This window comes from Panthera pardus, unplaced genomic scaffold (genome assembly GCF_024362965.1).
Source record: "Panthera pardus isolate Hobbes unplaced genomic scaffold, ASM2436296v1 HiC_scaffold_2, whole genome shotgun sequence".
NCBI classification, from domain to species: domain Eukaryota; kingdom Metazoa; phylum Chordata; class Mammalia; order Carnivora; family Felidae; genus Panthera; species Panthera pardus.
The window spans coordinates 136,956,014-136,979,610 of NW_026526765.1; positions in this window are offsets into that span (position 1 = coordinate 136,956,014).

Sequence of the window (23,597 nt, forward strand, 5' to 3'; positions counted from 1 at the left end):
GGGGTTTATCTTCCAGCGTAGGCCTTTGATGTGATTCATATGCTAACAATATCAGCTTTTCCTCACAGTCCTCAATACACAGGGAATAAAAGACATCATTTGCTGACCTGAGGCTCCACGCTTTCCGTCCAGCATACGGATCAACAATCTGCATTCAGCTTCCACAGCTAAGCCACCGCATAACCTTTAAATTGTTCTTTTAGCACTTGAAGATTCCGGTCACAATAATTTGCCGTTTTATAGAATAAAATGATGAAACCAAGTATTCTAACTGTATTTTCCCTCATTCCTAAAATGTCGCTTCAGGGCCCCGAGGGCTCCTTTCATCTCATCGGAGCGTTGGCATGTGATGTGATTGTTAACATAGCTGGCCACCAGATGAAGTGAATTATCTAAACTGCCAAAGTTCCCACTTTCTTTCCAATTTAAACATCAGTTTAACACAGAAACTGAAGGGTATTATGAAAGCTTTAATATGAGCCATTTCAGACATGAGAAAAGAAATTACTGGAAGGGTTCTGCAAATAGCTACACAAATATGCAATTTTTGAACCTAAAGATGAGTCAGGAAAACGAATGGAACAACAGCGTGTCCATGGTACGTGCTCTAGCCAACAGTGATGGAGAAGAGCCTCTTTGTCTCACATAAACATGCTTTTCAGAACAGGGAAGGATTTGACCAAAGAAAATAACCTGGGTGAACCTGTTAGGTCATTAACTAAATACGGTGATCAACAGCAAAGTAAAGCCTTCTGATTTAAAACATTTCGAAGTGCATTGTCAACGTGGACCCTCTGGAATGTTTTTAATAGTCTCCGCCGGGTTATTAGGGGCCTTTTCAATAGATGACTCACTTTTCTCATGGAAATGGTTTTCTCCATCCGGATCACTAGCTGTTAACAGAATGCACAAGCATATGTCCTGTATATCTCTTTGAAAATGAGACCACTTCATAGCTAATTCATGACAAGAGAAACTGATGCTTTCTCACACAAAACAGAACACTCCCTAGTATATTCCACATAAATTAAAGCATACAAATTTCAACCAAAAGGATATGAAGTATTAGCAATCTTTTTAAGCCTTCACAATATAAATGACATTAACATGCAAAATACATAAAGAGATGTATTCCAACTCTACAAATTTTCCCTTATCAAAATATGAGAGTGGAAGACTTGAAATAATATTTGGGAAGTCATAATTAACTAAGATTTGATAACACGGAAGTTGAATACATACGATTTTGCTAGCCAAACACATTCCTGAAAGTTAACAACATTATTACAGGTTTTCCTCTAGAAAATAGTATTAGAGTTGATTCATGATCTAGATAGACAGATGGATGATAGATAGATAGATATAGATGATAGATAGATAGCCAGATAGATAGATAGAGTTAGCCCTTTTGTCTATACAGAACGGCTCCAATCACCATTTCCACCTTCAAAGTATAATTTGGGAAAGTGCAAGACTATTAAAAATATATGCATTGATTGAACAAAACATTAATTACACTCTAGATAAAAGTAAACAGGATATTACCATATAAGGATTGCATGGCTCTTCCCATATGGATTGTACAGGGAATATTACTGACAAATCCAGAACAACCATATGCAATGCTCAATAGCAATTCCAAATATACAATATGAATACAGTGTTTAATACATTTAAAACAAGCTGCACACCAAATGATCAAGCAATTTACCGAAGATTAGCATTTAAGAAACAACACTACAAATACCATACGCACCTGTTAATGATTTATTGTTTACATTGGCGACATTCATGAGATTGATCTTAAGTTAAAAACAAGTTTTAAGAAAATTTTCTTGCCAGGCTCTCTTTGTGGTAAATTAAAGGAAAATTATAGTGGCGTCTGGGTGGCTCAGTCGGTTAAGCATCTGACTTCGGCTCAGGTCATGATCTCATGGATCGTGGGTTCAAGCCCCACATCGGTCTCTGAGCTGTCAGCACAGATTCTGCTGACCTGTTTCGGATTCTGTGTCTCCCTCTCTCTCTCTGCCCCTCCCCTGCTCATGCTCTTTCTCTCTGCCTCTCAAAAATGAATAAAAGCTTTAAAAAATGTTTTTTAAATAAAGGAAACTTATAGAACCAACCTGGCCAAAAGGACCTTTGAGATCATGTAATTTCATTTTAAATGGAAAAACTGAGGCCCTGAAATGTCAAGTTGCTCACCCAAGATTACAAAGTCCAGAAATGGCAGAGTCCCAGGTCTCCTGGTTCCCAGGCCAGGCCCAAAATGAAAGCTACCCTAATTTGCTCATATTTACCGAAAACACATATATATTTTTAAATCTTCTTGGGCTCCTCTGTTGTCCAACACATCATCTGCAAAAACATCCAACTCTGGGTCTGACAGTGTAACAAACCGATCCTTCCCCAGGGTGATTTCACTGACAATGACTCACACTTCCCTTGGACTCACTGGGGAACACAAGGAGGTTGACCTCAATAGAAAAACAGACATGGCTCCATGAAAGTCATAACAGAGACTAAAAGTGTTTAATCCTAAAATGGGTTCCATGGAGAACGCCTTAAAAAAGGATGTTCTGTTCTTCCTCCAGAGCATTTTGAGAAACGTTCCAAACATATGCCAAAGCCTCCTCCCCTCTGCCGCCAGCCATAACTGGAAAGTGAAGAGGAACAAGCCTAAAAATTAAAGCAGAATGTGTTGCTCTCAAGTACACACTTCAACATTATGTAGCTCTCCAACCCTCCCCCCTTATAGCCCATCTGCCCCCAAGAAGAGCCTCCCCCCGGACCTACCACTCCTGAAAAGTGTTAAACTAAATCACTCAAGTGAAACTCCAGACATACCCAGAAATAAAATATCAACTTTAAAGAAATCTGGCCACTCAACATGCACTTTTTTCCCCCAACAGAACCTTAGGAACTTTCTCAACACTGAAATGTCAAATATCCAAACAGATTCTTAGTAGATTAAACCAGGACAATAACTGTTTCCTCTTGAACATCGTTTTCATTTCAAGGCAAACACAGCACCGGCGTAGGACATTGCCTCAAAGACGGGATGATGATAGGAATTCAGGCTGTTCAAAATGAACACACTTGAACATTCACACCAGGAAGCCTCCAGTTGGGGATGTGGGAGGGAGAAAGTTAATTTTTACAGTATTACCAAAACAGACCATTTTTATGTTTATTACACAAGGACTGGGTCTCCTATGGATTATGGAAATTGGGGATCCCTTATAAGGCTTAAGAGAACTTGTCATTAAGTTATAAAATCATTCCCCAACCATCTCATAATTCGATATCCAATATTGTTCATAAGGTTCCGAGTGCCATCATTAACCAGGTATATAAAAGGACTCTGCTCCCAGATTAATCACGCTAACCCCTTCCCTGGCTCATTAAACCCTATTTTTCCTTCGAGCCAGTCATAGAGAAATTATCCTGTGTTATTTTAACTTTCAGTAAGACATTTTGAATACATTCAATATAGTACAAAGAAATATCTATAGGAGCCAAGCTACATACTATCCGTGTTGTTGTTCATTGTCACTTCGTAAAAAAGAAAGAAAGAAAGAAAGATCAATAAACCTGAGAGTGTAGGGATTATATGAGTAACGTATGTACCCACCTTGTCCACTAACATGTTGTAATAGCTACACAAACCAAATTTAATATTAATCATCATTAATGGGACACTGACCAGCTTACATACTGGTGGCACTGCCATCTACGCAATGAGATTTCCCAGACCAGCAATAGCTGTTGAATCTCTCTTTGACATGGCATATAGTTACTACACTCTGGATTTCTTTTTTTTTTTTTTAACATATTATTATTTTTTTAAGTTTATTTATTTATTGTGAGAGAGACAGAGACAGCATGAGTGGAGGAAGGGCATAGAGAGAGGGGGGAGAGAGAGAATCCCAAGCAGGCACCATGCTGTCAGCATGGAGCCCGACATGGGGCTCCAACCCACGAAAGTGTGAGATCACGACTTCAGCCGGAAAACAAGTGTCGGACGCTTAATCAAATGAGCCACCCAGGTACCCCTACACTCTGGATTTCCTAAAGTCCACAGGGCAACAGTGAAATTATAGGTCTGGATTTAGCCATGTAGAATGGCTAAATACCCCTTGGATTCAGACACCTGGGAATGGAAAGGAACCAGGCTCTCGTGAGAGTTCGGTTACAAGTATCTTCTTGGTGCATTCTCCAGATCAGTTGTGATACACCTTCGGATTGACCATACTGGATTTCCTCAAAGAAATATTGACCAATAAGCATTGCCTCGTCATGGAGAAGTGGCAGTTTAGGAAACTTCTCTGAAATAGGATCTAAGAAGAGAGCTATTATGGATAAACATGGATTCTTACTGCCACCTGTGCTTGGGTTTGACAGATGCAACATTGCATCAAGACAATTTGTTCTGAATATTGTTATAATAATTCACTTCGGACTGTCATGGGAGATAGAGAAGAGACGTCTCTAAATTCACCAAATTTCTTGGCAAAAGAGAAAAAGGAAACTAGTCAACCTGAATGGTCTGTATATAATTATCTACCTCCTTGCTGCTTGAAGTGTGTGTCCAGGGATCAGCACTGTTACCATCACCTGAGAACATGTTAAATGCAGAATCTCAGGTACCACCAGAGTTCTCAAAGCAGAATCCATTTTTTAACAAGATCCCCGGGTGATTTATGTGGACGCTGAATTGTGAAAAGCACTGATGTAGTGGTATTCATGAAGGTAGACCAAAGAGAAGAATTAAACCCAATGTATTATCTTTATATCTTTCCTGTGTTTCATGGAAAATGTCAACTTGATACATATCGTATAAAGTCCCAGGGCCGAACGAAGGATCTCCTTGACACCACTCGAGAAACCTGTTCTCTCAGATCCTCAAATCGTCAAATATTTTGAAACAGATAATAGAAGGCGGAGAGTCAACAGATCCAATCACTAGCTCTCTCTTGCCTGCATTTCTGTGTCCTTGGGTCAATCCATTTCTCTTTCTGTGTCCATTCTGTATTTGCTGTGCAGGGTTCTTGGGAATTCAACGCTGGACAAAACAGACATGGGCTCTTTGCTTTAGTTCCTCATACATAAGCACAAGGCAAAAATGAGTACAGATATAAAATTTCATGGAAAGTTTGAAGAGCAGGAAGCAATGGCTGAGTGTGGTGCAGGATATATGGTTGCTATTCTGGGGAGATAACCCAGCGTGAGAAGACTTGTATGATTTGTTCGGAAGTTTGATCTCAGGCAAAGGGGAGCCCCTGCTAGAGGTTGGGGATGCGAATGACACGAGAACGAATGGAATTTTAGAGTTATTTCCCTGACACCGATTGAAAGTCCATATTTAAGAGAGAAGGGGCTTAACACAGGGTATCCAGTTAGGAGGATATAGAAGTAAACCAGTGAAGAGAAGGTGAGATCCGAAAGTGGGAGAAAGGGCTGATGTGGGAATAGTAGGGCTTCAAAATGAAGGCAAGTGTGTGTACAGGGAAAGGGGTAGCAGTGGGGGGTGATGAGTAGAAGAAGGAGGAGGTGTAGACAAGGCCAAAGTTTCCAGGAGAAAATACTCCCTCTTTTTTTTTTTAACGTCTACTTATTTTTTTTTAATTTTTTTTAACGTTTATTTTTGAGACAGAGAGAGACAGAGCACGAATGGGGGAGGGTCAGAGAGAGAGGGAGACACAGAATCTGAAACAGGCTCCAGGCTCTGAGTGGTCAGCACAGAGCCTGACACGGGGCTCGAACTCACGGACCATGAGATCGTGACCTGAGCCGAAGTCGGACGCCTAACCGACTGAGCCACCCAGGCACCCCAATGTCTACTTAGTTTTGAGACAGAGAGCAGGGGAGGGGCAGAGAGAAAGGGAGACAGAGGATCCAAAGCAGCCTCCTTTCTATCAGTGCTGAGCCCTATGAGGGCTTGAACTCACAGACTGTGAGATCGTTACCTGCAGGGTCATGACCTGGGCCGAAGTTGGACATTTAACTGCCCGAGCCACCCCTCCAAGTAGAAATTTCTAGCAGGAGTTGAAAAGAAGGATGAGGCTGTTAAGTGGGAAAGAGAACACGGTGGGAGGAGTAGGTTCTGGAGCAAGAAAGGACAAGAGATCACCAACCACCAAGCATGGGAGCTTTGAGAGATCTGAGGATATTTTAAGGGTGATGCCGGGAGACAGGAAGGTATGAGGATGTGCTCCTCAGGCAAGATGACAGATCAAGGACAAACAGTAAACCCCCCTAGCTAGACTCAAAATGGAACAAACGTGCTGACAGTGTGAAGAGCCCAGATCTGGAAGGAAAGACTTCTGACGATGGCGTGTGACATTCCAGGAGGAACAGCAAGAAGTCCAGTTAGAGAAGGTTCTTTCAACTCTAAGAAAAGCATGCACCTTTAAGACGCGAGGGAGAGGACACAAAACCAGAGCCACAGAGACAACGGTCACAGCACCAAGTAAACCCTCCACCAGCTGCCACGGAACAAAACGTGCTCCATAGATAGAAAGGGGGACGGCTAGAAGGGTTTTCTTCTATCTGTATTCTGTTTGATGGTGACTTGCGTTTTTGTCATTTCTAGGCTTGAGAGGTAATCATCGCAGCGCGGCTCAACTTTATATTTCTGTGGGGTCACAGAGTGTCAGATGCTCTCGTCTCTCTACAAATGATGAAACATGCTCAGAATGCCCAAAGCCCCCATTTCCCAAGAAGGGGCCCTGTCCATTAGCTCTCACTATACTGATGTGTACATGTCCCTGTGAATACTAAACACACACGGACCTCACTGAATACCAATCACTGTGCAGCCGGGACACTGGGGGCGGGGGGGGGGGGGGGTAGAATATTAGAATCCTTGGCCTATTTGATCTAGAGATTCAAAGGGAAACTGACGAACTGCAGAAAATCAGATCTGATGAAGCCTGAAATGCTGAATTTTATTTAAAATCAGCACTATAGATATAAGTCAGAGCAAGACAGACATCATATGTTTTCACTCATACGTGGAACTTGAGAAACTTAACAGAAGACCACGGGGGAAGGGAAGGGGAAAAAATAATTTCAAACAGCGAGGAAGGCAAACCATAAGAGACACTTAAATACACAGAACAAACTGAGGGGGGAGGGGGGAGGGGGAGAGGGGAAAGTTGGGGAGGGGCACTGAGGAGGCCACCTGTTGGGATGAGCACTGGGTGTTGTATGTAAGTGACGAATCACGGGAATCTACCCCCAAATCCAAGAGCACACTGTATACACTCTATGGCGGCTAATTTAACAATAAATTATATTTAAAATAAATAAATAAAATAAAATAAAACAAAATAAAATAAGTACTATGGCGGTGCCTGGGTGGCTCAGTCAGTTAAGCATCCGCCTCTTGACCTAGATTCAGGTCACGATCTCACGGTTCGTGAGTTATGAGCCCCGTGTCAGACTCTGCGCTGACAGCACAGAGACTGCTTGGGGTTCCGTCGCTCCCTCTCTCTGCCCCTTCCCCGCTTGCACTCTCTCTCTGTCTCTCTTTCAAAATAAATAAGTGTTTAGAAAAATAAAATGAGCCCTACAGTCGGTAACTTGAGTGTATTTCCCTTTGTAAATCAACTACCCAAATACACTTGCCTCTGGCAGAAGCAGCCCCAGCCTTCCTGTCCTCAGAGAGAGAGAGAGTTTAAGGCGCTCTCCCTGGGACATCAAATTCTGATTCAAGGACTTGGCGGCATTAAGTGACTTAAGCGGACTTAGAGAAATACGCCAGTTTTATCTCTTGCCTACCAGCATCAGGAGCCGGCTTGGGCTGTCCCAAGTGAGAAACGGATATTTTGCCACCCCCCACAAAAACCCATTACAGGTACCAAAATACTGAGGATAGTTCTGGTGGGAGATCTAAAGAAAGGATGGCCCACGTGTGTGTTTGCAAACACACACACATACACACACACGCACAGTAAAGAGGAAGGGGAACCATGACAAGTTCTAAGGGCACAACGTGAGCCAGAGTTAGTGCCTTTTGCCTCCTATCCATGACAAGGGACAGTGAGGAGGCGGGAACAGACAAGGAAGCAGAAGGAAGGATGAAGGTCAGCGGGGGGGACAGAGAAGCAGATTGCGGCACAGTGCACTTGTCATTAGTTCAGAAGCGAGCGGTCATGACAGGTGAGTGTGCAAACGGCAAGTAGCTTGAACTCGTTCAGATAAACACCACGTGTGAAACGAAGTGCCGAGGTCAGCTACGAAACTGGAGGAACTCGTTTCCACGGAGACTATTTCTCAGCCTGACATTAAGCTAACGCAGAGGCAGCAAAGGAGCCTTCCTTCCTGCTCCTTCTGTCTTCCGGTCAACGTTGCCGACTGGTCTGGTGTAGAACCCTGGAGAGAGAGGGCAGTGGGGGGAACCCATGCTGGAAGGAGTGTGTGCATACGGAGAGAGATCTGGAGTCCTGCCTGTCCGGTTCCTAACTAACTGTGGTGCCTCGGGTAACCCACTCAGCACCCAGCCTCATTTTCCGCTTGTCATGATGAGGACTTTGAGGCACAGGGAGGTTAAGTAACGGTTTCGAGAATGTGAAACCCGAACAGGTCAGCGTTAGAGTCTGCGCTCCAGAAATGACGCTCTGTTATCAAAAGGGTCTTGGAACAAATCTGTTCAACTTCTCCATTTTACAGATGAGAAAACTGAGCCTTTCATTTGTGACGCTCTCTCTTTTCTGTCACACAGATGGCCAAGACAGTCAGCCCATTGAGGGAACCCGAGAACCTTTTTGCATCAGAAACACTCCCCGGCGTCACATGAATAATCTGGGGCTTGCCCTGAAAGTGCTTGGCACATTTTATCCACCCACTTTCTTTTGCAGAAAGTGCAATGAGTCGTGTTATTTATTCATATCGGCTTCATAGCAGGGAAGGCATCTTAGTAAGAAAACCTGATGAATTTGCAACTGATGGTGATTGTTTTTATGCTTAATATAAAAGAATAGGAAGAGAGGAAGGGAATGAGATTTAATCAAGCAGTCACTCAGCTTGGCACTGAGCGCACTATGAATGCTGGCAAGCAACTTCTGGTCCTCATGGCCATGGAAAGGTCCTGGGGCCAGAAGGGTCTAGTAAGAGATAGTAACAACAAGATTCTTGTTTCAGAGGCTATAAATAAAAAAAAAAAAAAGCAATTGTATTGTTTAGTAACATTTAGTTGGCTGCAGGGAGCTAAGACGGACACTGTTACTGAAATAGAAACCTGATTACCACAGCCTTTGGAACTCACTCGAAATGTGTTGCTATTCATTGCTTTGGCAGGTAGTGACTGGCAAGCTTCCTTGGTACCAGGGCAAGTTTCTCCAGACTGAGCCGGCTGATTCAAGCTATAGGAACTTTACCCAAAACTGGCACCCACCCGCCCCCACCAGGAGGTTCTCAAATTTGGGGGAGAATTTGCCTCAGGGCACCATGTAAGCAAAGGGACAGAAAGAGGAAACGATTCCATCTAAAGAGCTGTCTGTCCCAGAACTTCCTTGGGGTAAACAATTCCAAATAAAGGAGTGTCTTCTTCTTCAAGCCTTCTCCTTCCCCCGCCTTAATATCAATCAGATCCCCCATAACAGCAGCACTGAATTTTCTAAGATGCGAGTAAGGATTCTCTAAGCAGAGACGCCAAAATCCAACTAGGGAACCTCAAGCGACACTTCGTGAAAGAAAGAAGACTCCATACTCCCTGAGCAAACCTCGCGTGGCGCCTTCACACGCAGGAGCCCAATCTCCCCGCTCACCCAGGCCTTAACCACGTTACAACTCTGCAGTCTCTTTCATCATGTTGCTCTGTCCTAGCCACTCACCTCGAGGGGACTTTCTCTCCACTGAGCCCTCCCCCTAAAGCTTCTGGATTCCAGCTTAGGGGTAACAGCAGGGGCGTGGCTGAAGCAAGACCACAGGAATACGATTCACCCAGGCGACCAGGTCCCCACCAATGCAGAAGCAGCCAGGAGGGGCCTTGGCAGGGATGCCCCGCCCGACGGCGCCCCGTCTTGCTCACTGCTGTGCCCTGCGTCCCCCACCAAGACCGGAGTGTTGCCAAGTGCTGACTCTGCCGAAGCCCAAGACCTCAGCGGGACAAGTGTGATGGAGTGATTGATTGAAATTCAGAGCGCTTTGCAGAATGATTTGTTTGACATTCCCAGTAGGAAACTCTTGTTTGTTGAACTTATTATTCATTCATGTATTCATGAAAAAAATACAATAAATGCATAATCTCTGCATAGTGCCTCAATGATCACATTGAAATGAACCCGGAGCTTTGCAGTGCTAAGCAAGGTCTTTAGCCTGCAACAGAACCGTTTTACATCGCAATATCATTAACTGTGCCTAGAGTTTACATTATGCTTATAAATCAGCAAGGGAAATTTAACCTGCATTGTAATTTAAGGTTATACAGAGAATCAGACATTAAAAATGCATATGCATAATAATAACTCCTTGCGTGACTTTATTTATTTTTTTTTTTTGGTTTTCCTCTTACTGAGTGATTCAACAATTACTGCGTTGAGATGTAACTGAGTCTGTTCAGCTAGTGTTTGTGTTTTGACTTTTTGACAAGTAGAATACAAGCCAGGGGAAATGCAGAAATGATTTCCAACCTCCTTGGGTAACTTGGGGAAATGGCTCTTTAAATAAGTTATTAGAGGAGAGGGAAGAACCTGCTCCAGTATTGGGAAAAGAGGAGCTGTCAAATGTTGTGTTTTAAAACAACATATGACAATGGGGTGCCTGGGTGGCTCAGTAGGTTGAGTGTCCGACTTCGGCTCAAGTCATGATCTCACGGCTCGTGAGTTCGAGCCCCGTGTCGGGCTCTGTGCTGACAGCTCAGAGCCTGGAGTCTCTTCAGGTTCTGGGTTTTTCTCTCGCTCTCTGCCCCTCCCCCGCTCACACTCTGTCTCTCTCTCAAATATAAATAAACATTAAACAATATTTTAAATAAATACATAAATCACATGACCGGGGTCCAACGCAGTAAGGTCAGAGTGTTAGAGTGGCACATTCTTGGTCTGGTCCTTAATGCTTATATTTGCAGCTGCTACGGGGACGGTCGCGGTTTCTCCTAGGGCCAGAGAGTGCAAGGAATGAAAGAAAGGACCCTCACAGCATGGTGACCTCCTTTCAAACGGCAATGTTCCTGCTGGTCATTAGAAGACAAAAAAGAACAGAAGGACTACATCACACAGGCTCTCACCCCTGCGTCTTCCTCCCTAAAGATCTCCTTTATTCTCAAATACCCCTAGTGAACGGTTCGATAGAGCATATTCTTTTTTTAAAAATTTAATTTGCCTGACTTTCCTCCTGTTCACATGGTTAAGAGTCACCTGCAAAGGTCATAACCCACGCTAATTTCAGGGCTGACTAAGCCAAGAAGAGAAAACTGGCACCCGAAAGTGCTCTCTGAAGCCTGGGGTAGCCAGGCCCTCGAGGTCACTGGGGACCCTGATCATGGTCTAGCGTTTGATTCACGTCCCAGGAATTTCCATAGAGCCTGGCGCACTTACTAAGGACCTCGCATCGACTATGCATCCTGAGCCGACCCCAGCCAGCCCCGCACAGGCACCTCTACCCAAATTCTTCATCCATATGCACCACACCCCTCTTCAGGACCCCACCTCTTGTCACGTTGCAGTGTGATCCTTTTTAAAATTTCTCTTTCCCCACCTCTGGCCACGCACACATATTCAGAGTCAAGTCCCGCCACACAGTCCTCACTAACGTATTTTGGGTCTGTCTTTCCGTTTTCAAACGCCTCGTCAAAACTAACCTGCATTCTTCCGGACCTTCAGCAACAACACTCCAAGAAGACATCTCTTACCTCTAGAAGCTGCACACATCAATATACCCACACCTGCTGAAATAATCTTCTCCAAAAAGTCTGGCTGTGCTACATAATTCTGAAGCTTACAAACACTGCATTGTTTCTCAAAACCTACTGTTTCCATTCAGAAATTTCTTCCCTAGGGGCACCTGGGTGGCTCAGGCCATTAAGTGTCCAGCTCTTGATTTTGGCTCGGGACATGATCTCACAGTTGTGAGATCAAGCCCCATGTTGGGCTCTGTGCTGACAGCACGGAACCTGCTTGGGATTCTCTCCCCCACACCCCCCCCCCACCCCTCCTCCACTCATTCTCATTCTCTTTCTCTCTCTCTCTCTCTCCCACAAAATAAATGAACATTAAAAAAAAAGAAATTTCTTCCCTAACTTTTAAGACGCTTCTCACAATTCTTAACCACACCCCCTTCTTTTACGTCATTATTCTCCACAACTTTCCATCCTTGCCCACATGCCTGTGCAGGCGTCATCTCTCCTCCCATAACACTCTCTTCTCTCTTTAGCCTTTCCATTTTCCTGAACTTCACTGAAAATACTCATCTGTTTGGAAAACTTCAAAATGTATGATTTGAGAAGACAAATCAAATAGGCAAAACTGTGGCAAAGGAAGCAAAGAAAAAACATTAAACAGATCTTAAAACATTAGAAATGAGAAAGGATCACATGGAGAGAAATAGAGAACATTTTCTAAATAATGAAGGAATTATAGATTTAAATTCATAGGAATAAATTTTAAAACACAGATGAAATGAGGGCTCAGTCAGTTAAGCATCCAGCTTCGGCTCCGGTCATGATCTCACAGTTTGTGAGTTCGAGCCCCGCATTGGGCTCTGTGCTGACAGCTCAGAGCCTGGAGCCTACTTCGGATTCTGTGTCTCCCTCTCTCTCTCTGCCCCTCCCCTGCTTGCACTCTCTGTCTCCCTCTCTCTCTCACACAAGTAAATAAACATCAAAAAAAAAATTAATTAAAAAAAAAAACACAGATGAGATGCAAAAAAAGATCAGCAAAATAAGTCAAAAAGGAGAGATAGAAAATCCAAATATATCAGTAATAATAAAAGTTATTCAAAGGCAGGTGAAAGCATCAAACCCATCCACCTCCTGAAACATCTGATGCAGGTACCTTCATGGGAAACCTAATACACTATGTATCAATTCTATGTTTTTAAAACCATTCTGGAACATGTTACAAAATTTTAAATGCCTTAAATAACTTTACAAAGTACCAGAATTGATACTCGAGTCAAAGAAAAGTAGGATATAAAAATACTCCAGGGGGGCCTGGGTGGCTCTATGTCGGTTAAGCGTCCAACTCTTGGTTTTGGCTCAGGTCACAATCTCACAGTTTGTAGGATCCAGGCCCCCTTGGGCTCCCTGCTGGCAGCACAGAGCCTGCTTGGGATTTTCACTCTCCCTCTCTCTCTGAGCCTCCCCCACACTCTCTTTCTCTTCCTCAAAATAAATAAACTTAAAAAAAAAATACTACAAGCCAACCACACTTATGAATGCAGACACAAAATTCTTTATTAAACTGCTAGTACAATTATCCAAAAAAATGTATTAAGTGGGTAATATATTATAAAAAGTAGGATTTCAAATATCAATGGAATTATCGGCAATGGAATTCAGTATAACAGATTTAAAAGCCAGGAAGTAAACTGTCACTTCTGCAATGAAGCAATAAATGGTAATGGACTAGCTCTCCCAGGATAAATAAATAGAAAACTGGGAATATTCCAAGAAACAACTGCTTTCAGACTTTGGGTAATAGGTAGCACATAGCTGTGATCCCCGAGGAGAGGAAAAAGTTGAAGTAAGACCTGTGGTCACTCTGTCTTTCTGCCCGAAGGCACTTTTTAGAGCATAAAGCATAGAGTGGGACTGCAAGCAAATCACAAGTAATGAGTAATGTCAACCTCTACCAAGCAGCAAGGAAGTGTAGGGAAATTCTCACCTGGACGATCTCGAAGCCCACACAGAGCCAAGAAATTTCAAGTTCTGATAAGTCATAGTGAAGAGACCTCGCTGAGAGCACAGTATGTTGAAGAAAGATCCCCAAAGGGTTATGCTTGAATAGTAGGACTACTAGTCAGTTGCTCAGTCCCCCCTAAATAAAGGCTGCAGTGGGCCCATGGCAAGAAAGCTGAAAATAAGCCCAGAAAAGATAAAGACGGAAACAAAATTTCATACCTTTTAAAGGAAAACACAAAAACCAACATCTTCAACACAATGCCTAACATCTAATATTAATATTAATATTAATATTAATTAATATTATTGTTAATTATTATTATTTATAAAAATAAATTCCAAATAATCATTTATTTAACAATGAATATGTATCTAAACACATATAAATGAATGTGTGTATATAAATACATATACATGAAGCTAATAGAATGAATTCGTAAACCTAATGCAAAATATATTGAATTACGTATCTTACATCAACAGATGATAGTCATAGAAATGTATAAGTATGTATAGGGAATATGTTATACTTATAAATAATGCAATAAATTCATAAATAATAACACATATAATATATACCATAACATGAATATAAATGAAAATAGAAAATGTTTTTAATACTCTTGTGGCAGAAAAAGCCTTTCTAAGCAAGGCATAAAATCTAGAAATTTAAAGGAAAGATGGACAGCTTTGACTAGTTAATTTTTTAAAAGCTTATATAATAAAAGATGGATAAATGAGATTAAAAGACCAGAAAGACACTGAGAAAAATGATTGTGGCATCTATAATAGGCAAAGATCTCCTACAAACTACTGAGAAATAAGATGACCCAATAAAAGTGTGCAAAAGCATAAACAAAAAGTGCCAATTCATAGGAAACAAAAGACTCAAACGGTCAATAAACAGGAGAAAATCGTAACTGCGTTGCTTATTAGGGGAAGTCAAAATAAGGTAAGTCGTGTTTTATTTTCACCTGCTAGTTTTCACAGCAATGAAAGGAATTACTAATACCCACAGTTGACAAGACTATGAGCAAATGGGCAATTTCACAAAAACTCAATGAGTACATAAATTGTTACTGTTTGGAGGTCAATTCGGTACTATCTACTAACATTCAAAAATGCGTACGCACTTTGGCCCAACAATCGTACTTCTAAGAATCTGTAACACAGGAACGTTCTGACATGCACACAATAATAAGGCAATGACTCTGCAGGATGAAAACTTTATGTTCAAATCCTACTTCCGACTCTAGTCAGCTGCGGGACCCTGGAAAAGAAGCAGTATCTCTGAACCTCGGTTTTCTCATCTTTAAAATGGGAACCATAACAGGACATAGTTTACAAGTTCACTGCAAAGAAACCATCCAATAATTCCATCCTCATTTAGTAGAGCCATCATCCCATCTTCAAAACTCCTCAAGGGGTCACGTGAGGTTTCCCGGGGGACTGTGTTACAGCTCAGTCTCTCACGCTACCAAATCCTGCTTCTTTTCCTTCCTTCCCAGGCGTTGACCCCAAGCACATGCCCTACTGAATCCTCTAAATGCTCGTCTCAGAGTCGGCCTCTCTAGGAACCTAACCTGTGACAGTGTCTGACGTAAGTAAATCTACATTAGCTAAAGATCCTCTCTTGTAATACCCTACTTTTTTTCCTTCATAATTTGTAAATAATAAATAATAATAAACTTGTGGTCATTTGATATTTCCTTGGCGAGACTGTAAGCGAAGCATAGATTCTGCTTTTGTCTACAATGCTCATATTTCATCATGAAATTTTAAAATTAATTTTGATTTTTTTTAGTATTGTGTTAAAATATTATTTATCTTGATTACTGAGTTTTTTTGCTGCCTCCCGAAATTTTGTGCCAAAAGCAAGTACGTCACTTCATCTCATCCTGGTCCCAATTCGGACAGAACCCATATCTTTTTATCATTCTTTGTTTCATGTTTTGTGTTCATGTTTACCATACCCATGACAATGCCTGACATACAGTAATCGCTCAATAAAATAACTAGTGAATGAATGAAGGAATTTACTTGCAAGGTTTTTCACTGCCATGCTGTTTGTGATAGGAAAAAAATGTAAATCAATAAACGTAAGTTTCAATTTATGATATGCCTCTGGTATGTAAATTTTTCTTACAAGAATGAGACCCCCACACACTCACACATGCTAACATGAAAACAGCTATAATACATAATGACAAGTGAAAAAGCAAATTGCAAAATAATACAGAATGACAGATAGATACATACATACAGAGAAAGATAGAGACAACTGAATGGATATATAGTATGTTATATACTGAATGCTAACAGAAGTTACCTTTAGGCGAGTAGAATTGTAAGCGCGAAGAAGGATGTGAAGGGAAATTGATATCCAGGAGTATACGTAGTTCTAAAGTGTTTAAGCTTTCAAAGAACATGCAATCACTTTAATTTTTTTAATGTTTATTTTTGAGAGACAAAGACAGACAGAGCACAGGCAGGAGAGGGACGGAGAGAGAAGGAAACACAGAATCCGAAGCAGGCTCCAGGCTCTGAGCTGTCAGCACAGAGCCCGATGTAGGGCTTGAACTCACAAACTGTGAGATCATGACCTGAGCCCCAAGTCGGACACTTAACCGACTGAGCCACCCAGCACACCAATCGCATTAATTTTTAAAAGTTCAAAAACATTTCAGAAAGCTTTTCCATCTCCATGGAGTGTTCCTTAAGGGAAGATGACCGAATACACTTACTGCAAGCCTCCTAGCATGTGGTTAACAGACCTCTACTTGCTTGCATGATGCGCTGTAAGGTTCCAGGGATTCACCTCTGTGCAGATCCTGTCTCGGCCATCAGATTGAAAATTCCATAGAGGCTGAGGCTGATAGTTCTTTCCAATGATGCCTTTCCAATAATACAGCTTAACACTATTCTACCCAGCGTGAGACTGACTTCCTTGTAAACGCGAGGCCATGTGGGTCTTACTCATTGTATTTGTATATGGCATACTAATCTGCTACTGTGGGATTTCTCTTTCTACACACACAAGAAATTAGAGTGAGTACTCAGCTGAGCCAAAGTTATCAAAACAACTACAGGCCATACTTAGACATTCTGCAAGTTACCTTCCCACAGAAGTTTCTGGGCACCAATATCACTTATGCTAAAACCAGTACAATATCGTAGGACACCAACTTACTGCCAAGCTCTAAAAGAAATGCCTGTGACACAACATTCAATCAAATAGGCCATGAAACAGAGGCTCCAGGCTGGCTCAGTCTGTGGAGCGGGCAACTGTTGAGCTCGGGGTTGTGAATTTGAGCCCCACATTGGGTGTAGAGATTACTTAAATAAATAAACCTTTAAATATATATATATATATATATATATATATATATATATATATATATGTGTGTATATATATATATATACACATATATATACACACATATATATATGTGTATATATATAAATATGTGTGTATATATACATATATACACATATATATATATATGTGTGTATATATATATATATATACACACACACATATATATATATATACATATATACACACACACACACATATATATATGTGTGTGTGTGTGTGTGTGTGTGTGTGTGTGTGTGTATATATATATATGGTGTCAAACAATCTCTTCTATCTGTAAAATTTTCCAGGAAGTATTGAGTCATATTAAAGAGGCAACGATAACAGATGACAGATTTTAGTGTGGTATCTTGACCTTTCTTCTTCCACTTTCTGATTCCGGAGGTAGTTCTACATGTTCCTTGAGATCTTGAAACTCCCAGGGGGAGTGAGTGGGTTGATGGCTACGGGCATGTCTGTGAAGATCTGGAGATGAGAAAATTACCAAAAGAGCCCCAAAGAACCAAGGCCAGGCTGACCTTTATGTTTTTCTTTGCAAATTTCCTAGAGCTTCTACCTGTCTTGAATTACAACGTGATGTATTTTTTCCAAGTTGACTTATGTTTGTAGGCAGCTTGACGTGAATGCAGTGGGTCCTGACATGAGTTTAAATCTCTAAATGCAGAGAGATTCGACGTAACTCAGAGTCTTACTCTAACATTGCCCGTTGACCAGTAAATTTGGAGATCAATTACCTTTAAAATTTCACCATTCCCAGGCTTGCCTTCAGACTTAGACAATCTTCTTACCTACAAATTTGACTGCAAAACTACTCAGATTCTAAATTTCTAAAAACTCTAAAAGTGGAGAATTGGGAGGAGGAAGAGTATGTTAGAAAAACTAAGTAGGGGGGGCATTTTAAAAATCTGGCATCTGAAAGTTGTAATCCTAAAAGCTTATTTTAAATTCCAGCTAAAATGAATCATCTTTATTTAATGCTCCTATTAAAAATGAATGGAATACAACTGCAAACACGTTAACATTAACACAGATACTTAGGAGGCAAAAAAAAAAAGTCACAATTTTCTGGTTTACAATGAAATAAAAATGCTTCGAAAAAAAATTTTTAAGGAAAAAGTGTTACTTGGCACAAACCATGTATCCGTTATCCATCTGTCATCACTTCACTTACTATTTTTCAAGTAATGAAAATTCCTCTGTGTATTCTACATTTCTTTTCTTGAAGGTCATTGACAGTGCAGATGATAAGTCAATACAATCATAAAAGCACAAAGACAACAGATAGCATCTCACATACCATTTAACAGCCAAGGTCCAATTCTGTTTGGAACCTCTTACACCCAACGTTGCTCAGAGAAATTCTAGTTCATTTGAATAAGATTCAGTGCATAATCAGGCTGGAAAAAACAGAGGAATCGGACTTAAAAGAGGTGCCAGCTTAGTTCACAAACTGGAGAAATTCATACTTATCAAACAAAAAGGTTGAAACGCCATGTTTGGGATGAATTATGTTTTATAGGAGCATATTCCAATAAGGCTAGGGTTCTACATGAAGGTCGAAGGTTGTTGCAAGCATCTCTTTCCCTAGAAAATTCCAAATAACAATTGAGATATTGAAGCTCTTCATCCATCGGTAAGACAATAAACTCAGCAAATAGGATTATAAATAATGCACCCCAGAAAACGTTTCAAAAATCTTCTTCCCCGCTCCCTCCCTGCAGAACCCTCAACTTCAACCCTGAGGAGTAAGGAGCAACATCACGTCACGAGAAACAATTCTAAATGCAAAATGATATGCTTCTGGAACAGCAAATCTACGCCTCCATGCATGGCATTCGTTATGGAAGCATGATGATGCAAGGAATGAGTAAGGACTTTGGCTTCAGAGAAATACGGTTTCCTTTGCTTTTCACCTTCCTCTTCTCCAACAATTATTTGCCTTTGTGAGGCCTCAGTTTCCTCGTCTGGAAAATGGAATAATAATACCTCACAACACTTGAAGGTCAAATGAGATGTCCACACACTAAAGCACAAAACACAATGGCATTACCTGAGGTTGCTCACCAGGGCTACGTCTTCCCATTGGTTTCCTTTTCTGCGATTGTGTCTTGCCACATCACAGCATATTTTCTTCACAGCAAGGGTACCAGCAGTGCGAGAAGAAGCTTCACGTGTATGAGGCAGCATCTCAGATTTCTAACTTGGTGACCTATGAATTACCAAAGAGATGAACAGTTATTCACTTCATGAGGACTCAAGCCTTTGAGACCAAATTAACATTTATCTGTTCTAAGCAACTCACTGGATAAATTGTCAGGGAATGTTGAGAGAAGAGAAACTGCTGTTAGACAAATATGATTTTGATCAAATGAGCTAAGCTTCTAGGATTTTTGCTTTATGATTTAGGCAGAAATATACATGTCAGTGAATCAGCGCTGGGTACCTTAATGTTCTGTTTTGGGGATTCCTCTGCAAAGGGTCCATCCTTATAAAACCCGGGGTTTAGCCTGCTACTTAGAACAAAGTATCACAACGACAGTTAAAATATTGAAACTCCCCATACATCGGGAAGATAACAAATACCACCAATAAATTCATAAATAATACAAACCAGAAAACACTGCCGTAAATCTCTTCCTCTCCCTGTTCCCAGTGAACCTCCGACTTACTTCCCCGAGGCATTTGAAAGAGTGACCGGGGTATTAAAAATAGAGGTGTAGCAAGGTAAGCAAAAAAGAGACAGCTGATCGCTCGGAAAAAAATAGGCGTCAGCACTTACCAAAATAGTATCCCAATGAGTGCACAAAAGGAAACTTTTGCAGGGTCCTTGGCATTATGAATACTGAAAAAAAAAAAAAAAAGGAGGGAGAGCATGTATTAACCAATCACACCCCCCGCATTAAAAGCAGCTGGGCTGAGGAAAGACGAGTCATGGCCAAAATAGTAAATAAGACCTTTTCAAGCCCAGCACCCAAAGTCTATCTGACACAAGGGGCCACAGCATGCTACTTGAAATGATGTGCTTCCTGCCTAGGAAATGATATGGATGGCCGTACCTGACTGCGTATAACAGTGGTATAATGGCAGGCTGTGAAGCCTGCTTTATTTGGTAATTGTTTGGAAATAGATCTCTGTGCTAGCTACATAATTTCAAACAGGGATGCTATATCATCTGAGGGCTTCAAGTTCTATTCACCTGGAAAATGTAATCTACAATGAGGGGGGAGAAAAGTGTATAACAGCACGACCGTGATGTCTCTACGAGGCGAAAATGCCAACAGGAGGAACCGCACGCTGATTTAAGTGCTGCTGTCCGCATTTGCTTCCTGTGGGCCCCAAGGACCAATACACTCTTCCAGGGAAGCAAATTTGGGTCTTACAGACAGACAAAGCTCCTAGAACTGATTATTCAGTCAAGTCCCCAGGAACTCTTAACACATTTCATAGTTTTCAATTTGTGAGAATGGTCCTACTTATCCAGAAACCTCCCCTCTGTCCCAGAAATAGAATCCATCAACAAAAAAATATCACAACAGCCCAAAAAAAAAAAAAAAAAAAGGAAGAAAGAAAGAAAAGAAGAAGAAGAAAGAAAGAAAAAGAAAAGAACAAAAGGAGAATTAAATGTCTGCCTATTTACTGTTTTCTCATCCAGCTGTCCATCCAAAAAAAACAAAAAACAAAAAAAAAAAACAAAACAAAAAACATCATTACTTAGTGGGACCATTCTTAGCAGTTGCAGTAAATGACTCACTAAAATGTTGCCGAGTTGGGATCTCAGATTCTACCGATTCTGATAACCAGCTTCGCAGAAGAAGTCATCCCTGGACAGTTTGTATTTAGAAAGCGGATCTAAGACAAATGTACTAAAAGAGCTGGAGAGGGGCGGCTGGGTGGCTCAGTTGGTTAAGCGTCTGACACTTGGTTTCAGCTCAGGTCATGATCTCATGGTTTGCGAGTTCAAGCCCCACATTGGGCTCTGCGCTGACAGTGTGGAGCCTGCTGGGGATTCTCTCTTACCCTTGCTCTCTGCCCCTCCCCCACTCACTCTCTCTGTCTCTCTCGAAATGAATAAACTTAAGAAAAATTTTTTTAGAGAGCTGGATATGAAAATTCAAGTTGTTCATATGGGTTTTACCTCTGATATACAAGTTCCGATATATCGGGATACTTGAAATTTTCACCATGTCTTCTGACATTGTCACTTGGAATTTAACACCTGTATTAATGTTATCACTGGTCCTAATACTCTTGACCAATGACTCAGACAGGGCTATAAGAAGAAGGAACCTTAAAGAAATTGTTATTCTTTAAATCTGACATATACACCTACTCTGCCAATTTCTGCAAGCATTTAAAAATTTGAAGCACATAGAAAGAAGCAAAAATGAAAAACGATAGGTACAAAGCAAAGGGAAAGGAAGCTGGTTAATCATTAAATGCTGATCTGGGTCACAAGAAAGTTAGTAGAGCCCAAAGGAAAGATTCAGTGGACTGAAGGGAGTTTCTACTTTATTTCACTTCACATACTCTGTTCCCTTTGCGTTCCAGACACTGCCCTAAGCCCATGGGTACAAATGTGAATGACTCCAACTCCTTACTCTCAAAGACCTCTCAGTTTACTAACAGAGAGGAGATAAAACACAAGCTTTTGCAAAACCCATAAGAAGAGTATTGCAAGGGGAGCATCCATGTAGATAGGGATGGAGACAGGAAGGAAACCTGACTCTGATGCCAGAGGACGCTGGAGGGGTATGAAGGTTTAAGCAAGGCTCAAGCACAGAGGAACTCATACTTCTCCCATCACAAGGGAGAGGGAGATTCTGCCTGAGACAAGTGATAAGGGGATCAAATGATGTCATTTGCAGCAGTGGATGAACAAATATCTCACCGTTGACCTAACCTCTGTGGCCATAGTAACATGACCAGAGTGCCTGGGAACAGGACAGGAGCCCAGGGCTCTGCATTCCCAATCCACCCTTTGCCACCGGGCCGCTGAAACAGGTGTATCATCAGGTTTGACCACAGCACAGTGAGGTGCCTTCTTTCGTGCCACAAAGTACATGAAGGGATGTGCGTCTATGTGCACCCAGGGGAAGTGGAGAGATTCCAATGGCCAACCCCAAATGTCATTTAGACTATGATGCCACAGAGATTAGACTCCAGCTCCTTGTGGTGCTAATTTCTCACACATCATGGCGGTGATCTCACTGGGTAGAAATGGTTTATTAAAGCAACTCTTTCCAACTGAAGTTTTCATCTAAGTTACTTATGACAAACCTCTCTGATTTTCCTCAATGAACTGAATTACATGAACCGATCACTGTTTTTTATTTCTCCCTGCATTTTATATCAACCAAGGAAGCCTCCATCAAATCATGGGCAATAGAGTATAAACTCAAAAAACCTCCAACTTTAGATATGAATAAAGTCCTGAAGGGATACATCTATGGCGATTCCTTGTAAGATTATGAGTTTTGTCATGCAGCACACTCATGATCTGCCAATAACCCTCCTCCAAGACCACTACTGTAATAATATACTCAGTTATGGTCCCTAAAAAAGGAAATAGGGAGTGGGGATAAAAGTCATGTGGCATGCCCAACCAATCAAATTTTACCATGTATCCTCTCCCATCAGATCTGAATGTTATCACTAAAATCTATTTGTAAAAGCCATAGTAATGGGTCCTGTGGCATCCATTATTGTAGTGAAACTATTTCTCTTTTTCACAAGAAAAGATGGGGTTTGTGTGAGTTTTGTTCTCATATGAAGCATTATAAGGTATCCATGAACCTTCAGAAACATGAACTGCCTTTCAGAAAAAATACAACAGTGAACACCTCTAAACCCCTTGATTTAAACTTAAACTCCTCTTGCTTAGAAATCATGCTTACTGGGGCGCCTAGATGGCTCAGACGGTTAAACATCTAACTCTTGATTTCGGCTCAGGTCATGGTCTCATGGTTCATGAGTTTGAGCCCCACACGAGATTCTCTACCTCTGTCTCTCTCTTCCCCTCCCCTGCTCACTCTTTCTCTCAAAATAAACAAATAAACATTTAAAAAAAAGAAAGAAAGAAATCATGCTTACTTACAGTCTACCCTGGAAACACCATTTATACTTTGATTCATTCATCAAAAAATTTAAATAGCTACTATGTATCAGGCATTATTCCAGATATTTGGGATATATCAGAAAACAAAACAGACCAAGATCTCTGCCACCACATTCTAGAAAAACAACTCTGGGTTTAGGACCAAAGTGACATTACAAAGAAATGATGAACCCATCAATAAATAGTGCTATCCATCTGGAATAAAATTAGATCCCTACCTTATACTGGTAATAAAAACAATAACAGAAATTTTCAGACTAAAA